This window comes from Condylostylus longicornis, unplaced genomic scaffold (genome assembly GCF_029603195.1).
Source record: "Condylostylus longicornis isolate FDR11 unplaced genomic scaffold, ASM2960319v2 ptg000077l, whole genome shotgun sequence".
NCBI lineage: Eukaryota > Metazoa > Arthropoda > Insecta > Diptera > Dolichopodidae > Condylostylus > Condylostylus longicornis.
In genome coordinates this window covers 682,569-704,137 of record NW_026578045.1, presented here as the reverse complement: position 1 = coordinate 704,137, position 21,569 = coordinate 682,569, and positions in this window count along the sequence as shown.

The window sequence follows — 21,569 nt, the reverse complement described above, 5'->3', positions numbered from 1 at the left end:
CATTTATATATTAGTTAGTGTTGCACTAATTGCTGTATACTATACTATAATATATAATATACTACTGAAGCAATTATAATTATATTGGTAAAGGTACGAAGGTACTAAGGTGTTATACGCTTTATAATAAATTTCCTAATTATAGCACCTTTTTCTGGGACATCAAGCAAATCAATGTTTCGGAAATTTAAAATATCAAATAAAAGACAAATGAAATGAGAATTCAAAATAAATTGAGAGTAAAAAAATTAATAATATTGTTAATATAAGTATTTTAATGGTATATGATAGTAAGTGTCATGATAGTTATTCAATAAAAAGCAGAATTTATTTAGGATTCCTGATATAGAAATTTATAAGATTAAAATCTTTAATAAATTAATTGTGGTTTAATAATATTAATTGTGAGAGCATAAAAAATTGAAAAATTTAAATTCTCTTCATAACAATAACACTATACTACTGCCTGGACAGTGAATTACTGTCCTCTTGTTTTTTATAATATTTAATTTTTATACAGATGTTTAATATTATTGGGTGTACAAGTTTTCAATTATTTCTCATTAAATTAAGAAACCATAAGGGAATTACATATTAAAAAATCTGTATGAACATTTAGAATTTTGTAGACCAATGATGACAGTGGCGAGGCAACAGTTATTTTTTAAACAGTTATTAATTTTAAATTTTTCAATGTCTGATGATCTAGCGACATTTTTATTTCACCTTGCATTTTCATTTTGTCTCCCTTTATTTATAGACGCTCTATGACTCCATTTGAAAAAACTGTTAAGAATTTAATTTAAGAATCGTGAGAATATTGAATATAATTAGGGATTGCGAATTGTATGCCACTTATTGTGAGAAATGTGCCTATGAATTTTTCGTAAAATTTATTATTTAAATTTTTTATTCATATAAAAATTTTATTTAATAATTTTTAATAAAACTATACAGTAATAAAACCACAGAAAATATCGAAGAAAAAAAAAATCATTTCTAATATTTAAATTCTCAAATCCCTTAAGGGGATCGCATATGTTGCCATGTATTTTAAATATATTCACATAGATTATTCATTTAATATCTATATATATTGAGGATAACAAATAGAGAAATAGAGAAGTAACAAAAATTACATACGTATAAATATGAATGATATGCCGATAAAGAGAGAGAAAGAGAATAGATTTACTCATAATATGTGTATAATATTGTATAACATGAAAAAACAAAAATGTAGATTTTATGAAATTTTCCAGATGATAAATACTCGTAATTCTTCTCGTTTACCATTCAAAAAAGTCAGTTGATTTCATAATTTCTTTTCATATTCATGTAATACCTTTAGAGGATGATATCAATGTAGGATAGTCATATTATTCAGAAAAAATAAAAGGATATTCGAGAAGTGAAGGTAAGAAGGAAAATTAGGAAAAATAAAAGCGGAACAAAAAAAAAATATAAACGAATAACTTATGCATATTATCCCTTTTTTTTTGTTAGAAAACTTTTATATTTCTCCATAAAAATGGCATAATATTGGAAGAACACCAAAAAAAATAGTAATAAAAATGAAGAAAAAGGACACAAAAGTCATATCGTATCGAAATTTATATTTTCTGCACTCCTTCAAGGAAATTGTCATATACATATTATATTAGACATACGTACACAGAAAGAGCAGAGTGATCGGAAAGACGAAGAGAGTATAATAGTATTCGAAATTGTCAGATTATACACCACATACATTTGCACTCTTTATAACAAAATATTACAAATTCATGTAACTTGTGTTAACTATTTTAAGGAAAAATTTTGAATATGAATTTTTTCTTTTTTGTATCTAATTTTAGAAAAAAAAATGGTATAACTATAAAACCAGGACTTGTTTGCTCTAAGGTATATAATATTATATAATTTTATTCATATACACATATATGTAATATCATACTAATATTTATATATAGATTTTAGTTGTAAATTGTGTATAGTTATACAAATTCCCTAAATCATTCTGTTAGGAAAAAAACATTACTGGAGTTCAACAAGGATACATAAAAAAAGTAGACAGTAATACAGATAACAAGAAAAAAAGAAGTAAAAAAAAAAACAAGTTTTGTAAGTAAGCGATATTTTTGGTCCTATAAATGCGATCAGTAGGTGAAATAGTAGTTATACATACAAAATATATCAATGTTATACTAGTATGTTCAGGTAAATTTTCATTTTTCAAAAATGAAGATACAAATTATTTTTTAATAGTTGAAAATTTTTCAAATATTATGGTATTTTCTCTATACATACATTTTACAGGTATTATGGTGCATGTTGTATAGTTCTAGGGCAAAATTATTTAAGTTGTGGGTTTTGCATTAACATATTATTATACCAGTTATGAAGTTCTGAATATTTTGTAAATAAAATATTTAAATGTCATGTGAGTATTAAAATGATGAACGTGTATATACTTTGATATACTCGGTATATATTGGTTTTGATTGCTATTAGCAGAGTATTTTGCAGATTGAATCCAAAATTTAATTTTTATTTCAGTATAGGAAAATTGATATGGATTTTATTTTAGGCATTTTGTTCTTTGCTACTATATTTTTTGAACAAGAAAAAGTAATATTAAATTAATTATATAAAATTGCTATTGTATACTAAGTATAACAGTTATATAATAGTGTTATACAACTGTTATACTAGTATAGGAAAATTGATAAGGATTTTATTTTGGGCGTTTTGTTCTTTGCTACTGCATTTTTCTGTTATATACCCTAAGTATAACAGTTATATAATAGTGTTATACAACTGTTATACTTTAGGCTGTGAATTTTTTGTGTATTTTGAATGTTCTATCTACAAAATTTACTTGAAGAATGTTCATGGAATTGAACTTTTATATTTGCTTTTTCATATTATGTACTAATAACTATCAGAAATGTATAACAAAAATTGTCGTCTATATTCGTAATTGAAATAGAATTAAAACTATTCTGCTGTATGTTGCTATTTCATGTTACTTTAATAAATACCAAAATAGATTTGATTGAGTATAACAGTTTGACTTCAACAGATTGGCTTACGAAATTTTGAATACATCTGTACCTATGCATAAAATATAGTTCTTTGAACGTAAGATTGCCCTATCAAACAGAGTTTGAAGTATTTTTGGAGATTGTATAACAAGTATAACAATGGAAATTCTTTTCCACTCTATAGAAATCATTTTTTTTCCTCAAATAATTTTATGAATGCAAAATGTAAAGCATATAATTGTAATTTTTTTTTAAAATTTTGATTCTCTTCATAGTTTTGTTATATATAGGTTAGAACAAAAGAATTCAAAGAAACAATGTGAATCAGATTTAAAATATCATGAAAATCGTTTAGGGTTTTCAAAAATTTTTATCATTTTAGCCATATTTTACATTACCATATGAGAATAGGTGCATATACACAATGATGAATTATTTCCGAAGTAAATTTCATAAAAAAAAAAACAACCATTTTAGGTAAATGAAAAATTTAAAGAGCATTTCATTTTTTCTCTCTTCTTTTGCTTATTCTTTCTGTTTTTAACAAAAGCATATTATACAATTATATATGAGAATTGCAAAAGAGTCAACAAGAAACTATAACTAGGATTATCATTATACACTTAAGCACTTATATACGCATACATCTTTAGAATTAGTTATAAATTTTGTTAGAATTGAAATTTGAAAATTACTTCCACATACTATCAAAATATTTCAGGAGAAAGTAAGAGGAAAAATGTGTTTTTTTTCGAAAATTTATGAAATTAAATTTTGACTCTTTTTGTGTGTGTCTGTGAAAAACTGTGATAATCTGGAATCTAACAATTATAAATATGGTAGTTAACACGTCATTAAAAATGTTAAATTTTAAATAAAATAAGAATTTTCTGTTCAAATGTTTTTATGTTAACAGGTCTTTTATCAGTTGAAATTTATTTCAGGATATTTTTTAATTCAAAAAAATTTCCACATGAATAAATATATGAAATATTATGGGACAAAAGTTGTAAAATATGAATCTGAACTATAGAAAACTACTAGAACTAAGTTGAGTAAAATTTAAGTGTACCACAACTAAGGACTATGTCGCACCATTAATCTAATTAATGGGGTTTTAAATTGGATGGGGAAGAGAATGTACCATGTTATGATGTCTGAACTTACTATACTTATAAATTAAAAAACATAATATTAATAGTGGAATTGTACCGATTATCCATATTGGAAAATCCAATACATTTTCCATTATCCGAGAACATTAAAACTATGCTTTCCCTTTAGAATTCGAAAGAAAGCTCACCAACTACTATAGAATGTTCACAAAAATTTTTCAATCATTTAATTCGAAAATTTTATTGGTCAGATTGGGAAAATGGAAAAAAAAAAATATAAAAAAATTCGCCCTCATTTCGCCCAACATAGCTCAAACTGTTCATTTTCATAAAATTATTGAGAGAATCTTTCAATTTTCATGAGAGAATAATTATGATACAGAAGAGAATATTTATTTATGACACAGAATTTTTATATAGTGTGTTATTTAAGACAATTGTAGTACAAAACAATATGAATATGATATCATCTTGAATTTTTTGTGTGTTTATCAACAATAACACTCCCGTACTGCAAAAAGAAAATAATTTGCAGTTGCACGGAGGGAATATTATCAATTAGGAAAACAAATTTCAAAAGACGCCTCTGTATAGAATTTCAAATCAAAATTATTTGAATTTTTTCAGAAGTAATATATTTCGATTGGAAATTTCAAAGGAAAATGTATTGGTACACCTTGAATAAGTTCAGCATGATCTAAATCTAATCAATTTAGTTTAAATTACAATTGCAAATTGGATGAGTAGGCTTTCTTTTATTGAGAGTATTGAAGGATATTAAAAATTTGGTAAAATCAGTGCTATCTTTTTATATTAATTTGAATCTATACCCTTTTATGGCCTTCATATGGATTATTTTGGATTGAACATTGTTATATAGTAAAGCAATTCTTTTTGCACGTGGAAATGCTGTTCCCATTGCTTTTATATAGAACTCTTTTAATTCTTTGTAGTTATTATTAACAAAATTGTTCGACAAACAAATTCTTTCAAATAATAAAATTCTCAGAATTTTATAGCCTATATAGTAACAAGTATTTTTCAATTATTACACTTGTGACACCTTAATTTATATTTTTGACATTAAAATAAATAATAAACACACACCCATTTCGATTATACAATTTCTGTCATTTTGAAATTTATTAAATTTTTCTTATTTTAATTTCTGTCATATTTTAATATTGTAAATTTTAATAAAAAAGGTTCCCTTAAAAATCATTTTATATTTATGACATTTCTCTTTGTAACACATCCTTACTTGATTGAAAAATTTAATAAACTTTTCATATACTTATAATTTTTATTATTTTTTAAGGATATTAAAAAATGAACAAAGAAATAAAAATAAATATTGTTAAATGTACTAAGTATAGAACTTTTTTTTTAAAAAAATGGACACTTAATATGTTAACGCCAAAAGATATGCAATCTTGATAATATTTTTTTTGTTTTTTACCTATAGAATTTTTTTATGTTGAGCAAAAAGAAAATCATTTTATGCTCTCATTTTTCTTTTGATATTTTTTTTGTTGTATTTGAGCATGATTACATTATTTCGGTTACATTTTACAGTTATTTTATGAAAAATTACTTTTATCATTTCATTTTTGTTCTTTTTTTCTTCTTTATAATATGGTGATCAGTGTGTTTAGTGATGTGTCATTATAGATAACACATTGTGTCATATCGCAATAAGCATTCATTTTTCATACAGTCATCATTTTTAGTTTTTTTTGTTTTCTTCATTTTCTTATTTTGCCTCTTGTTTTTCCTTTCATCTTTCATAGTTTGCTCTCTTTTTCTTGTTTTGTTCTCCCTTTTTTTTTTTATTTTCTGTAAGGTTACTTTTTCGTCCCTATAATATTCATTTTTATTTTTTATGTCCTTATAATTTTCATCATAGTACTTTGTAATGTCCTGTCTTTTTTTCTTTTTTGCTATTTTTTTTCCTCGTTTGTCCTTTTTATTGTAAAAATTTCTATGCAATTTTACGGTTTAATATTATTTTCTTTTTCTCTCTTTTTTCTCTTTTCTTTTTGTGTAATATTTTTTTGTTTTTGTTATTTCTGTGATAATATTCTTTTGTTGCATTCTTTTTAGAATTCAGTGACTTTCTACTTTGCTGCCACGATCTTTTTTTTTTTGGTTTTACTCTCTGTCTCTCTCTATGATACTAGTATGAGTACCGGAGATTTTTAGAAATTTTTTTCCAAACAAAAAAAAAAGGCGATATTTTATCATGTAAAAAAATATGTGAGAGATAGAGAGAGAGGACAGAAAGAAAAATAAAAGAAAAAAAATTGAAAAGAACTTTGGGGTGAACACAATTTTTCTTTCATGTTTTAAATAGATAATATAAAAAATGAAAAAACAAAAAATGAGAATGAGAGAAGGTGTCTGTTAATTTTGAGTAATTTTGAAAAGAACATTTTTGAGAATTGATTCGTTTGTTGATCTTAGCATTTTCTAAGAGAATGCTTCAAATTAAGAATGCTTTTAGAAACTGTTTTGCATAGTTTATATCGAGTTCTACTGATATTTTTTTTCGGGAAACACAATGTTTTTGCGTTCGGAATTAAAATATTTTTAATCAATCACAAGTTTTAAATGTGTTTTGGAGATGCCATTACTTAATTTTTGTTATAGACTCGAATTTTATATGGAATTTTTGAGTTGTTACAGAAGACACATATACTCGTACCTTAATTAGTCATTTATAATTATCTTTAACAAATGGACTTAGTTCTTTCTTAGAAATCGTCAATTAATTTTAGATTTTTTGAAAATAATTCACAATAATCGAAAAATTCAAAATTCAAATTATCTCTGCTCTATTCCGTCTCATTGAATTTTAAATTTGAATAAGGACACCAATTGTAATTACAAATGGGCTCAATAACTAGAAATTTTATTTAAAAAGTCATTAATTTGCTGAGATTTTACTACAGCTAGTTGGACAATTTTCAAATATCTTTGGAATTTAAAATATTTTTCTATGAAAATTTCGATATGCTATGAAGATGACAAATTTATAGTAAGGACAATAGTAACATGCAGCAAAAAAAAAAAAAAATGTAAAAAAAAATACTAAAGAAATAACTTTAGAAAATGACACTGAAGAGATTACTAAAATAAAAATGACAGCAGTATACAAAATAAAGAATTTTTTTTTTTTATTTAACAAAAGTACTAAATATGTGTGTGTATATTTTTAGAGGAACTGCTTGAAAAAAAAAAAAGAACAACAGCAAATTATGAAAATATTATAAAAGAAACGATGAAGTAAAATGTGAAGTTACTAGAAAATATTTTTTGCATATAGAAGCTCAAAAGAGGAAAAAATACAAAGAAAAAAAATAAAGTAAAAATAGTAGGTAAAGAATGACACTAATGTGAAATATAATTTAATAATAACGAGGAAAAAAGAGAACGGAATCAGTTATGTTGCACAAAATATTAAAAAAAAAAATTCCATAAAATATGCAAGTATACATTAAAGAAATGTAGGTACATGAGAATATGTCAGATGCAAAAATGAACTCTGCCCCAAATTTCTTGTTTTTTTAAAATAAATTTAAAATCAATAAGAGATTTTCTAAATTAATTTTCTTTCTAGCAAATTTTTTTATATGGACAACTAGCAATCATAATATAATACGCAAAACATAATATTAGAGAGAATGTTTACGTCATTAAGTATTCGAAAGAAAAATTACGCAAATGAGAAATGAATTTGCTGAAAGAATTTCATGTTGATTGAGTAAAGTAACAGAATATGGTAATTTTTCGGTATTCTGCATTTTTATAGGCTTGGAAATATGTTCAAAAATTCTAAATTCTCAGAAATTATGTGATTAAGTGAGTAGGAATCATTGATACTTTATTCTAATTTTTACAAATATACAATGAGATAATAGAGTATTTAATTATTTATTAAATGTTCAATAAATTGATTATATTCAATTTGGCTCTAAGCCAGATTGGTTCAAAAACAAAAAAAATGCTCAAAGAATGAGAAAATGCTCAAAAAATGAGCATCTCTCTTTTTCAAATTCTTCCAAATCAGAAACAACTTTATTACCGACCGTATTGTGTATACAATAGGTAGGTTATGTGATGGCAACAAATTTTGCATATCGAGTTTTCGGTGGAAACGTACTTCTCCATAGTAGGGAAGTGTAAGTAAACTATTTTTAGCAACCTGTCGGTCCGTCGGTCTGTCGGTCTGTCGGTCTGTCCGTCTGTCGGTCTGTGTGTGCACGCGTGTATCTCAAGTTCGGCTGAACCGATTTTGATGAAATTTTATATGTAAGTTTATTTCCACCATGGCACGAATTGATCAACTTTTGGTATATATCAGGCCTCGGGAACTGCACTTTTTAGTGGGCCTGTTTTACATTTTTGAACATTTTAAAGAAAATAATCAACCGATTTCATTGAAATTTAATATATGAATTCCTCATATTAAAGCAATGAACATATAACTTTTTTGGAAAGATCAGAGCTCGAAAACTGATTTGCGGGCCGATTTTACATTTTTCACCATATCCACAGAACAAATTGATGGAATTTCTTGAAATTTGATATTTGAGTTCTGGTTGTTACCGAAACTAACTGGCGAGCATTTCAGGGAATTCGGGTAGCACAAAGCGAAACTCTACTAAGAGCCAAATTTACATTTTTCTAAGTATGTTAACTATAAGCTTACTAATGTCCTAAAAATTGGAAAGAAGTATTTAACAGACATTTTTATAATATTCTGTAACACTTTCATTTAACTAGACAATACACAATGCTGACCACATCAGATTTTTTTTATATAATATTGTTTTAAAACAGAAACTGTTATACTACATATTTTAAGAACAATAAAGTATTATAAAATATGTTGAAGCTAAAAATTGTCAGGAAATAAAATTAAATTCGGGATTTTTTTTTTTTGCTATACACCAAAATTTTTTATGTTTGCATCTTAAATTCGGAGAGGAAAGTAGAAAACTATTATTAATTTTGTGTATAATTTATAATTTTAGGTCAAGACTAGTAAAAATATCATGATTTTCTAGAAATAAACATTAAAATGTATATTTGATTATGTTAAATTAATTCATAACACTTACATGTAAGTTTATAGACTATCCTGCATCAAACTGAACCGAAGGCCAAATATACAAGTATAACACATCTATTGTTAAATTTGATTTACTGTCAATATAAACTCTTTTTATTTTAACAGTCTCATTTGATAACAGTATAGCTATATGCTTTACACACTATATTCTTCTCTATCGAAACCTCTATTACATAATTGTATAAATGCTCTTTCATACAATTTGTTGTATATACAACAAAATATACCTACTCTAATGTCATTTTAGTGAGGTCAAAGTTTAGTCATTTTTTTTGTATAATAATAAGAAAAAGATATAAGATGCCCTTGCGGCGATTTTGAGGTGACGAACTTTAATTTTTTTTTTGTTTTCGTTTCTTATTCTTTCTGTTTTGTTCTCTACTTGTTCTTGTGTTATTCTCTCCTTTCTTTTAATATATTTATAATGCTTGTGTTACTACTGGTTCTTTCTTATCCTCCCATTAAATGAAATTTTTCTTTCGTTCCTACCATTCTCTATCTCTCTCTTTTCCTCTCACTCTAACTCTGATTCTCTATCATATTATACGTATTATTGTATTAGAATAAAAAAAAGGACATAATATATTATTCTTTATAATATATTCATATGAATGCCTTTAAGGATGCCATTAAATAATATATGATAGCTTTCTCTTGCTATAACTATATACTAGGTTACCTAATATCTATATGTATGTATATATATGTATATACTTATAACTAAATTTATAGAAATGTGAAATCGTGTGAAAATTTATCTTTAAAAATAGCAATGACTAAAGAAATTTTAAATTGACTTTTATGTGACATAAAGGATAGGGGGAGGCAAGCAAAAAAAAAAAAAAAATAAAAGGCCAGCATAAAAAGACAAAAATCCTAATGTAATTTTATCCCCTAGAAGTATGCTAAAAATGTTGTTTTTCCTTTTTCTCTTTTACATTATCCTTTCTCTTATATTTTATTTTCACAATGTTATTAGGGGACATTTGAAAGTAAAATCTTGAAAATATTTAAAGGAATGATTTAATAGGAAAAATAGAAATGGGGAGAAAAGCCAAAAAGAAAAGTCAACTAAATAGACCACACAAAAATCATCATGAGGTTTTTGAAAATATAATTTTATTTTTTTTTATTGGTTTTTTGGTGTAAAATGTCAAAGAAATAAAATGAGGAACCCCGAAATGGATTTAAATTGTCATTGTTTTTCGATAAATATTATAAGGGAAATCAAAAATGTTTTGCATCAATAACCCTTAGTATTGAATTGACAGCATTTTAATTAACAAATTATGACTTTAATGTAAAACGAATTGGTAGGAAGGGGGGAGGGGGGGGGGGGGGGGTGGAATTGAAATTTTTAAACAATGTTCTTGAGTTTTTCCAAAAAGCTGTTTTAAATAATATGGAAATTTTTTATGGTTTTCTTGGTAATTGAAGAATGATGATATTACTCAGGGGGTTTCTTGGATGAAATTTTTTTTTTTTTTGGGTAATTTAAAATTTTCATGATTTTTACAATTATTTTAGATTCAAACAGATATTGAAGAATATTGCTGAATACGTTTAAGATTATTCAAAATTTATAGAGTTATTGTTAGATTTTTGAGGAGTACTTCTTTAAAATGATATGGAAAATTTTTAAAATTTTTCAAATTTTAGATGTTATTAAATAAAATTATAATTAAAATTTCAAAATTTTAATGTGTATTTTATTTCTTTTATGACATCAGGATTGTGCTCGCAATTCTGCTCACATGTGTTTCAAGATTTATTTCAATAATATTATTCATAGGATTAATATTAAGAAGCAGTACAAAATACAAGGATTTAAATGGGTTTATTTTTGCTCAACAAAATTTTTTTTGGGAACAAGCACATTATAAAATATACTCGTAAAATTACAATTTATTGCATTTTCCATTGTATATATGTAAATTTAATTTTATTGCGAGAAAAATACAAGGAGAAAAATTTTTTTTTATTACTTTGAATTCTCTACAAGGATTTTATTTATTTTCCTTATTTCTTAACATTCTACTTAATATTTTAAATACATAATCCTTCACATTTTTATGATCAAACTTTTTTTATTTTATAATTTTAAAATTAATTTATTCGTATTTTATACTGCGACTTACTTAATTCCTGATCTCATTCATCTATCTATCTAATTCTATATACTCTAGTTAATTCTGATGTATGAATGTTTTTCGTTCATATGTTTATGCTTTTTGCATATTATATCTTTAGCAGAATAATAGCGATTAAAAAACATTACAATAAAAAATTAATTTTATTTTAAATGCCATATAAAGTAGAAATAGAAAAACTGAATTTCAATCATAATATGCTAAAATTTTATTTACTAAATTGAGCACGTTTTTTTTTACAATATGGAGTTAGAATTACATACTGATATGTACGATACTTATTATTTTCAAAAATATAAGCACCCCGAAAGGTAGATATTTATAATTATTAAATATCGCTATTGAACCAGTAAATACAGACTGAGTTTACCGTAAAACCATGAGAATCTGATAACACAAACTAGTTTTGGAAATATTTAAACTAGCTTGTAGTGTTGTATGGGAGTAACCTGAATCTCTCAAAACATTCCATGAAATCTTCTAGAATGTATCTGAATTATAACTGGAGACATGACTGCCAAATTTCCTCCAGCTAGCTTTAATATTCTTTTCTAATATTTAGAACTAGCCCTTAAGTGGTTGTATGGGAGCTACCCGAACCATTATAACCACTACATTGAAACTTTTAGGATATAATATAAGATGTATGATTACGTGTGCTCAATACGTCAACAAAATTTCATAACAGAGGCAGACATTGTATAAATCAACACATAATTTTAAGTTTTTATTTTACCTTGAGGTATGCAATTTTTTCTTATTTTTTTTCGTGATAAAATTTAGGAAACTGAGGATAACCCATAACTATAACACGCCACCTTTTGAATATAAAAGATTATAATATTGCATATTTACAGGAAGAAAAGAAAAACCAAAATTTAATTAAAGAGAAAAAGGCCTACATCTTGCACATATTGTATATAATTCAGATATTTGTATTCGAATCAGGGTCAATATAGTCAGAGACTCTTGTACATTACAGCTACCGAAATGTGCTATTATCTATGTTACATGAAATAATTTGCAAATTTCTGAGAATTTTAGATTTTAGACAGCACAATATTATTCCAAAACTTTGCTGAAACTTGAACTTTATTGAAATTTATTTATAATTCTTAAAATTTTTAATTATTTAATAATTTACAATTATTGTCGGGATCTAATAAATTTTACAAATTCATTAAGTTAAATAATAGCAATTTTATTTTAGGGGTGCCACATGTGCACACATTACAAAATAAAGAAAACAAAAATCAATAAGAACCATTCAAAACAATAACAAACATGAAGAGAAAACAAATAATAACAATTATTGTACATATGCAAAACAAAAACAAAACAGAAAACAAAAATATAACCGGCTCGTGTCAAATTGAAATTCATATTATGTGCTTTTGAGAGAAAAAAAATTTAAAAATTTTCAAGTTAATATAGATAAATTCTCGAAAAAACCCAAAAAAAAAAAATTAACAAACAAAAAATCATGTGTAAAACGCACTTAAAAAAATAAGCAAATCTAAAAAAATTTTCTCGTACTTTCAAACCATAAAAAAATTAAAAAAGAAATGATAATAAATCGCAATGTACAGATGTACGACGAACATAACACGCAAAACAACATACAAAATTTACATTCATACAAATATATTATGTAAATTTATGTTGTATACATGTACAATCAAACTTCATATATTTACTATTCAAATTATACTCTTCTCTCATACTCTTTATATTCACAATAGTACATATACTAAATTCATTGTCGTTAAACCTGTGACTCTGGTTATGTTCTGAACGATTTAAACATAAATTTACTTTCCGTTTTTTTTCTCATTTCTCCCTCTCTCTCTCTCTCACTCTTCTTCCTTCCTTCAATTCCTTCTTAATATTAAAATATTCGCCTACATGTGTACGTACGTACATGTGTTTAATATATATTATAAATGTTAGTTCACAGGGCCTTAAAAAGCAAAATATTCAGAACCCCTTTTTATTGCTTTGTTGCGCTATTTTTTATTCTTTTCCATCTCTGCTTTTTTTTTTTTATAATAATTTCTTCCCGCCGCTTATAATCATAATAACCCCATTGCCGGTAACAGCAGTCGGTTATAAAAATGTTTTTGGATTCCCAAGTATACAATATAATAAATTTGTTTATAGCTGAACTGACGCGCAACTGCTTATTGCTTTATAACTTTAAAAAAAAAAATTAAAAAAAAAAAATGCTATAAAACAAGATTTTCGCAATATACCAAATGTTAAGTATTTTATAGAAGTTATGTATGAAGCATAAAAAATAAGAAAATTAAATAAAAAAAAACAAAAATGTGTTAAAAATAGAGAGAGAGAGGAAAAAAATGGCAAGAAAAATGGAACAATTTTTAGGCTACTCACACATTACGCACTCATCAGTATTTTTTTTTTTTTGCACACAGATGAGAAATTATAATGCAGAAAAATAAAAAGTAAAAATTTATTCACGACTTACCGTCGTTTCTGAAGTAGAAAATTTTTTTTGTGATTTAGCGGTGTTAATGGGGTCGTCATTCGCAAGCGACTTGAAATTGAAAACCTCTGAATTAACTGCGTACCTTGTTTCTAGCAATTCAAGAAATTTTAGAAAGCAAGATTTCCATATTCCAACTCAGCAGTAATAAGGCATTGGTAATATCTGGTAACTGTCCGATAAATAATTGCAATATTTGGTTTAAAAACTAAAACGCGAAAAGCTGTAAGAATCGCATATATACGAAGTACTATTCGCGTAGAAGAACTACAAATTTGTTTCTCTCATAACTATCGGTTCTCTATAAGTATATTACCTATACCAAAGAGATCAAAATAACAAGCAACTTAACCAAGAATCGTTAATCTGTATTGGATTGAGTAAAAAAACTTGCACCAAAGGCGGTACAATAAAAATTCATTATTGTTCCTGTAAAATTTTTAAAGGTCATTTAAAACATTAAATTTCTTTACTTTTATGGAGAATTAATAAAATTTTAAATTGAAATGGCCAAGTATTTAGAAAATAAGAATTTGTTTTTGATTAAATTTCAATATGCCAATGCAACGGCAACACTGTTACCGTAAAAATCTGAAATAACAACTATTTTTTGATCTACTAAAATTGGCTTACTTTATAATTTTATTAAATTTTACTTTTTTCACAAAAGAAAAATACGACAACTCTAATTTTAACAATTTACAAATTTTTAGCAGAAAAACGGCAACTCGGTAAATCAAAAAAAATGTACTTCATGAATTAAAACATGTTTATAAGTAAATGTAAATTGACTCAATATTTTAAGTATACATATCATACATATATATTTATGACATACAATGTAAAACAATATGATATAAACGAGAAAAAAAATAGAGTTGACCTTGTCAACTCTGTGATACCCGTACGAATTTGTTATCCTATGTGCAAATAAAGATGCCATAACTGACTATGCGACAGTAGATGACTTTAAGTTGCCGTATTACCATATTAATGTATGCAAAATTTCAGTACTATGTGTTTTTCAAAATACTGTGTGTGCCAAACTACTATTTAAGTTGTATGGCAAGTACCAGAAGGAGCCAAGTAATTTCAACGATTCTTATCATACACATTGGCCCTACTAATATATTTGTTTGTGTGCAATTTCAATACCACAACTTTTATAGTTTCTTAGATACAGCCAAATAACTCTTGAAGTTGTATGGCAGGTACCAGAAGGAGCCAAGTAATTTCAACGACTTTTATGAGACACATTGGCCCTACTAATATATTCGTTTGTGTGAAATTTCAATACCACAGCTTTTATAGTTTCTGAGATATAGCAAAATGAATTTTTAAGTTGTATGGCAGGTACCAGAAGGAGCCAAGCAATTTCAACGACTTTTATCATACACATTGGCCCTACTGGTATATTCGTTTGTGTGAAATTTCAATACCATAGCTTATATAGTTTCTGAGATACAGCCAAATAACTCTTGAAGTTGTATGGCAGGTACCAGAAGGAGCCAAGTAATTTCAACGACTTTTATGAGACACATTGGCCCTACTAATATATTCGTTTGTGTGAAATTTCAATACCACAGCTTTTATAGTTTCTGTGATATAGCAAAATAAATTTTTAAGTTGTATGGCAGCTACCCGAACCGGTGCCCCGATCATGTTCAATTTAAATAGGGTTCTGGCACTTACTAAAATAAATCATATGTGAAAATTTGGTGAACTTAGCTCAATTAGTTTTTGAGTTATCGTTGGGACGGACGGACGGACGGACAGACAAAGCTAAATCAACTCAGAATTTGACGCTGATCAAAAACATACACTTGAGTCTATATCTAAGACCGTTATTTCTTAGCGTTACAAACGGTAAGGCAAATTTAGTATACCCTTCGAACATACGTTCGTACGGGTATAAGAACAAAACTGTATTTGCAAAAGTAAAACTGTTTAAAAACATACTTAAGATGGTAGAAGTTATCATTTCATATCTTATACAAATTTTCTTTATAATGACAATAGGGGGGGAATGTGAATTTTGCCATATACGGTATGTGTGCAAAAATCTGACATTCTTATTTTTACAAAAGTACTCGTGCGAATAAAATAATTATTGTATATATTGAAAATTAACTGATTTTGAGTAATCTGACACCAAAACGAGTATATTAAATTCACATTGTCACAGTTTATATATATTAAGTGTGGTGTTTATATCAATGCATTCAATTCCGCCTACACATTACTTGTTGTATAAGTATATATATGATGTAGTTTTAATTCGGCGAACACAATAAACAGTATAACATTTACATAAGCCGTATATATGAGTATATTCATTGTGAATATCGGAATATTAAACTGAAAGAGGATTAAATGAAAAACAAGAACGATGACAATGACAATGAAAATGACAATGACAATAAGAAGGAATGCTTGGTTTGATTTTGGATTTTTTGAAATGTTTGCTATATAAATCTACTTAGGTAAGTATGTGTATATATGCTTAGGTAAGTATAATGTTCGGAAATGTTAACTATAAGCGACCAACGAACCAAGTAATTTTTATTTCATTTTTTTCATTTTACTTCTTTTGCAGGACTTATGATGCGTGTTCTGACTTCTTTAAAGAAGGAAAAATGAAATATTCTTCTATACTCAGATTTACCTTTTTGACTGGGCAGGTTATGGTGCTCTTTGTGTATAGATTTTCGGAATTTTTTTTTGTTCTTGGTTTTTTCTTCTTTTCTTATGTTATGGCTTTGGTGACTTCATAATAATATAGGACTTTGTGTTTGTTTTGTTAATATCCTTTCAAATAATTCGAATTTCTTATATTCAATATTCAATCTTTGGCACTGTTTTAAATCCTCCGTCTTATTTTTGATTTTTCTGTCGTTTGTAAAAATTATTTTTAACATGGAAAAATGTTTTAAATTTCAATTTTACTGTTTGACAATATTTTATTCACCGTTGTCTTATATAAATATTTTAAAGTGACTTTTGTTTTGTTAAGGTTTCAGTGCCTTGTGTACTTACGAATAGAAGGAAAAATATCATGTGGGGCAAGAACTTAAAACACACATATGAAATTTCGAAGATCATACAAAGGAATGTTATTGTACTGGAATGTATTGTAAAGGAATGTTATTTTTTTAACAGAAAATAATTTTGTACTTATATGAAATTTTATTCTAATTTAATTTTTTTCTCCATTTAATAGCTTTAACTACATACTTATAAAAATTTTATAAGAAACCATAAAATGAGAAATATGTCCAACTGTTTTTATGTATTTCCATATACATATACCCATAACAGCTGGATGCATTTATTTTAAAATAATAACAAAAATTAAAAATGGCCATCTACATTTTACGTAATAAAATTAAATTTGAAGTGAAATTTGTACAGAGAATGACAATAATATAAGAGAAAAAATATTTGAATAATAAAGAGAGTATTTTAAATAATTAATTAAATGCAACGCAATATTTACCTTCCTGTTAACATTCCTACTCACTATGCTACTGTCACTGGAGAGTGATGACAGTGTAACACTGTTTTTAATAATTATTGTGAGAATAACGGGTATAATGAATATCATATAAAAGTATATTATAATTGTATTCATATTTATTGTATAATTTTATTTGCACAACAAGTGGAAAAAAATCTGCCTTAATAAAGTGAGAACTTTGAGCTCGAAATATTAGCACAAACATAAATTTTGAGCTCGAAATATTAGCACAAACATAAACTTTGATATCGAAATATTAGCCCAAATATGGCGTATTTTTCGAAATTAAAAGAAATTTTCTTTTCACTTTAAAAGAATAATGTAAATTATCAAATCGTTTTGTAAAATTCTTGTTTATAATATCTCGTATAGACCAATCATGGTCACAGTCGTAATGGGCCTTTGAAGAAAATATTTTGCCTTTCAGGATTATCGGGCATTTGTAAAGGTGGTGAAAGTGCCATAATTTGTGTCGTGACAGTATATTTTAAAAATTCGTCTTTAATATATGTATAACAGTTTTTAACTATGTCATGTCATAATTAACAGCTCCCATTACAGCTCTTAATCATTTCATTAAATAATTGAACTATGTATTGACTGAAATTGTGTTTGATATTAGTGGCAATGCTATACTTGTATAACAGTTTTATTATAAAGTGTTTCTCAATTATTTTAAACGTTAAATTTAGAGATAATTTTTATTCATCATAAATTTTAACTCTGGAATAACGAAAATCTTTAAAAATATTTTATTAATTTAACTTTTTTATCCCCATATGTATGTTTCTATTACCCTCTCTAAATCTCTTTAAAATTGTTATACGATTTTTTTTTTTCTTTTATTTTATTATTATTATCTTTTATATTCAAACCCTTAAAGGAAATGCCATTCTCATCCCGCAATATTTAAATATTATAAGAGTCTCAATTTAATTTAACTTGGTCAATTCTTAAAAGTTATAATAAAAAAAAAAATTTTTTTTATTTTTTGCAAATTTGAAGCTCTAAAACTTTTGAATTTTTTTTTCTGTGTGTGGTTGGAATTTTTCTCTTTATTGCATTTTTTTTATTACTTTTTTAATTTTAATATTTTTTTTTCTGTTATTTTGATGCTTTATTATGGGAAATCCTCCAATGAAAGGAAGAAAATAAAACGAAAGTATCAAAAACGCTCATATTCCAAAATAAATGAAGAAGATATTCTTTTCTTTTATATATGAAAAGTACTTTAAATAACGCGCTGACGTCAACATTTCTCTTATTTTATTTTTCCTACTTTTCTTTTTTTTTTTTTTTTTGTTGAATCGAATTTGTTAAGTTTTATTGTATTTTGCATTAAAAATTAAAAATTAAATTTTAAGAATTTCAGATTTTTCGTTTATAATGTTTATTTTTTTAATGTTCGAGAGTTGCAATATTACAAATATGGAGAGAAAACGCATTTGGAAGAGTATAGTTAATGGGAGAGGGACGGTGTAATGAGAGAGGGACGGTGGAAACCAATGAGAAGAAATTGAAAAGACGCGTTTTCGATCAAATCCAAATTCAGGGAGTTGTTTTTAATCGCTAGCGAATTCTATGAAGAGATTTGGATAAAGGGTAATTAAAGATAGCGCTTGTACTCCCTAAACGACTTTATAAAAATATATGTAAAATAATTTTATAAAATATTGATTCTTTACAATCAGCAAGCTGAAGTTGAAAATTTTGAGCTATAAAAATTGTAAGTGTAAATTTTGTATTATAAAAGTGAATTCTCAATGAAAGACGCAAGTTACTTTGCTTTGAACAATGAAGAAGAGTTTGTTAACGTAGTCGCCACATTGGCGACTGGATATAACCTCAATTTAAATATAAAGCATGGCGGTAATACTTAAATTGCAGTTCCAAGTATAAATTATACAAGTGTTCCAAAAAAAAAACTATTAAATTTAATAGTTTAATACATAAAAAAAAGAAAAAGAAAATCTCAGAATCGTAATGTCCAACGTTTTATTTAAGCTGTTCTCTTCTTTTTTATTATTCCTTTAAGATTTTATTTTATTCCCGGTATATAATTTTAAATAATAAAAGAAAAAAATTTATTTTTTTTAATGTATGGCTCATAAAATATATGTGAATAGAATTTAGAATAACATGTAGGATTATAATCTTCCCTCCTTTTCTAATAAAAACACACGCACACACGAGTTACTTCTATCTTTTTCGCTTTAAACTTTTTTATTTTTTCCTCTTCTTTTGATGATTTTCAATTTATATTCTTCTTCTTCTTCTTTCAAAAATATAAAATATAAAGAGAAAAATTTAACAAATAAGAAAATAACTTTTTTCTTTTTTACATTTTGTTGAGGTTAAAAATTTAATTTTGCGTATAACAGTTGCAAAATGACATTTGACTGTCACTTGTATCATATGAATACATACCGGTTGAAACTTGTCACTTAATATATGGTTCATATGTCGATTTATTGTAAAAAAACAAAGAAGAGGAAGAGAAAAAAAAAATAAAATATAAGAAAATGAATGAAATAAATAAAAGAGAATGAATTATAACAAATAGAAATGGAAGAGAGAGAGAGAGAGGGAAATAAGAAAAGGAGGTTATGGTTGTGTCAATGTCAGTTTTGATAAATGTTTTTTTTTTCTCTCTCTGTGCTTAAAAAAAAATAAAATATTAAGTTAAAATGTGTCCAATAAATAATTTTTAAAGAAAAAATAAATAAATAACATTTTTACATTTTTAACTTTAGAATTTTTTAGAAAAATTACTTTAACCTTTAAAATTACACATGTTAAAATTGCTATATAGAATTAAGCAATTTTATATTATTTTGAAAGAAAAGTTAAACTTGTAATTTATATGAGAATTTAAATTATTACTCAAAATTTAATTTATATGATATTTGAATAATAAATAAAATATTTTGTATAACAGTTATTTAGAATTTCGCTAATTTTCCCAAAAAAAATCGCTGAAGAACCTTTTAAATTAATTTGTATGTGTTTCTTTTACAGGAATATTGTACTCCAAACTACTTCTGAGTAGTTGAGATCAGTTTTTAATGCTTTAAACATCATTTTTTATGGAAATATTCTGTTATACTTATAGGAGTTGAATTAAATTATAAAATTTAAATATTAATCATAAACCGGAAAGAGTAAAAATAAAAATATGAAGCCATAAACCGGAATATGTTCATGTAACAACAAAGTTTCCAAATAATATGGTGCAGTTAAAAGTGTTATACGTTTTGAATGGTAAGTTATATACAAATATGAATTGCCAGCATTATATACAAAGTGACAACTTTATCTAAGATCGACTTGCGTAAATTTTTAAAATTTCTTTATTACATCAACAAGTAAAACTCAAAAACAGAATGAATATTAGAAAAATAATTTTCAAAAAGTTTCTGATATTCAGAAATATCCTAGTATTTATTCTATTAAACAATAATATGGTGGCTAAATTTCAAACTGCTCTCCTATATTTACTTTTTTTTACCCTCAAATTACTTTACAATGCTTTTCTTACTCTATATAACTTCTCATTACGATTCGCCAATATTTTCAAATAATAAAATATATTAAAATTTTCAAAAGATCATTAAACTGTTATACACTTATAAAGTCTGGTATTTCAAAATCCTTTTAAAACTTTATAAAACTATTTTGTCATTATTTTTTTATTCCTTTTGTTTTTTTTTTTTTTTAAAACTTCTTTTCTCGGAAAAACCACAAGCGATTTTCTTCATCTTAGAAAATATTAAAAAAAAAAAAGTATAACAGAAACTTTCATTTTTTTTTCTCCTTGATTCACAAAACAATAAAAACTTTATTAAATTTGATTTTGGATTTGTGTGTGTGTGTGTGCATTAAGTTATCAAGAAAGATTTGAAAGTGATTGAAAAGCTTTAGAAATTTTACAAGCTATCCAAAATAAAATAAGAAAAAAAATTCCTTGCAAAAAATTTTGAAAGAAAAAGGTAAGATTTCATGTGATTCTAAAGTTATTATGTGGGAGTCAATTTTGAAATGAGACTAGATAAGGAAATTCAAAAACAAAAAAAAAAATAAGTAAAAAGGATATTTTTTTTTTT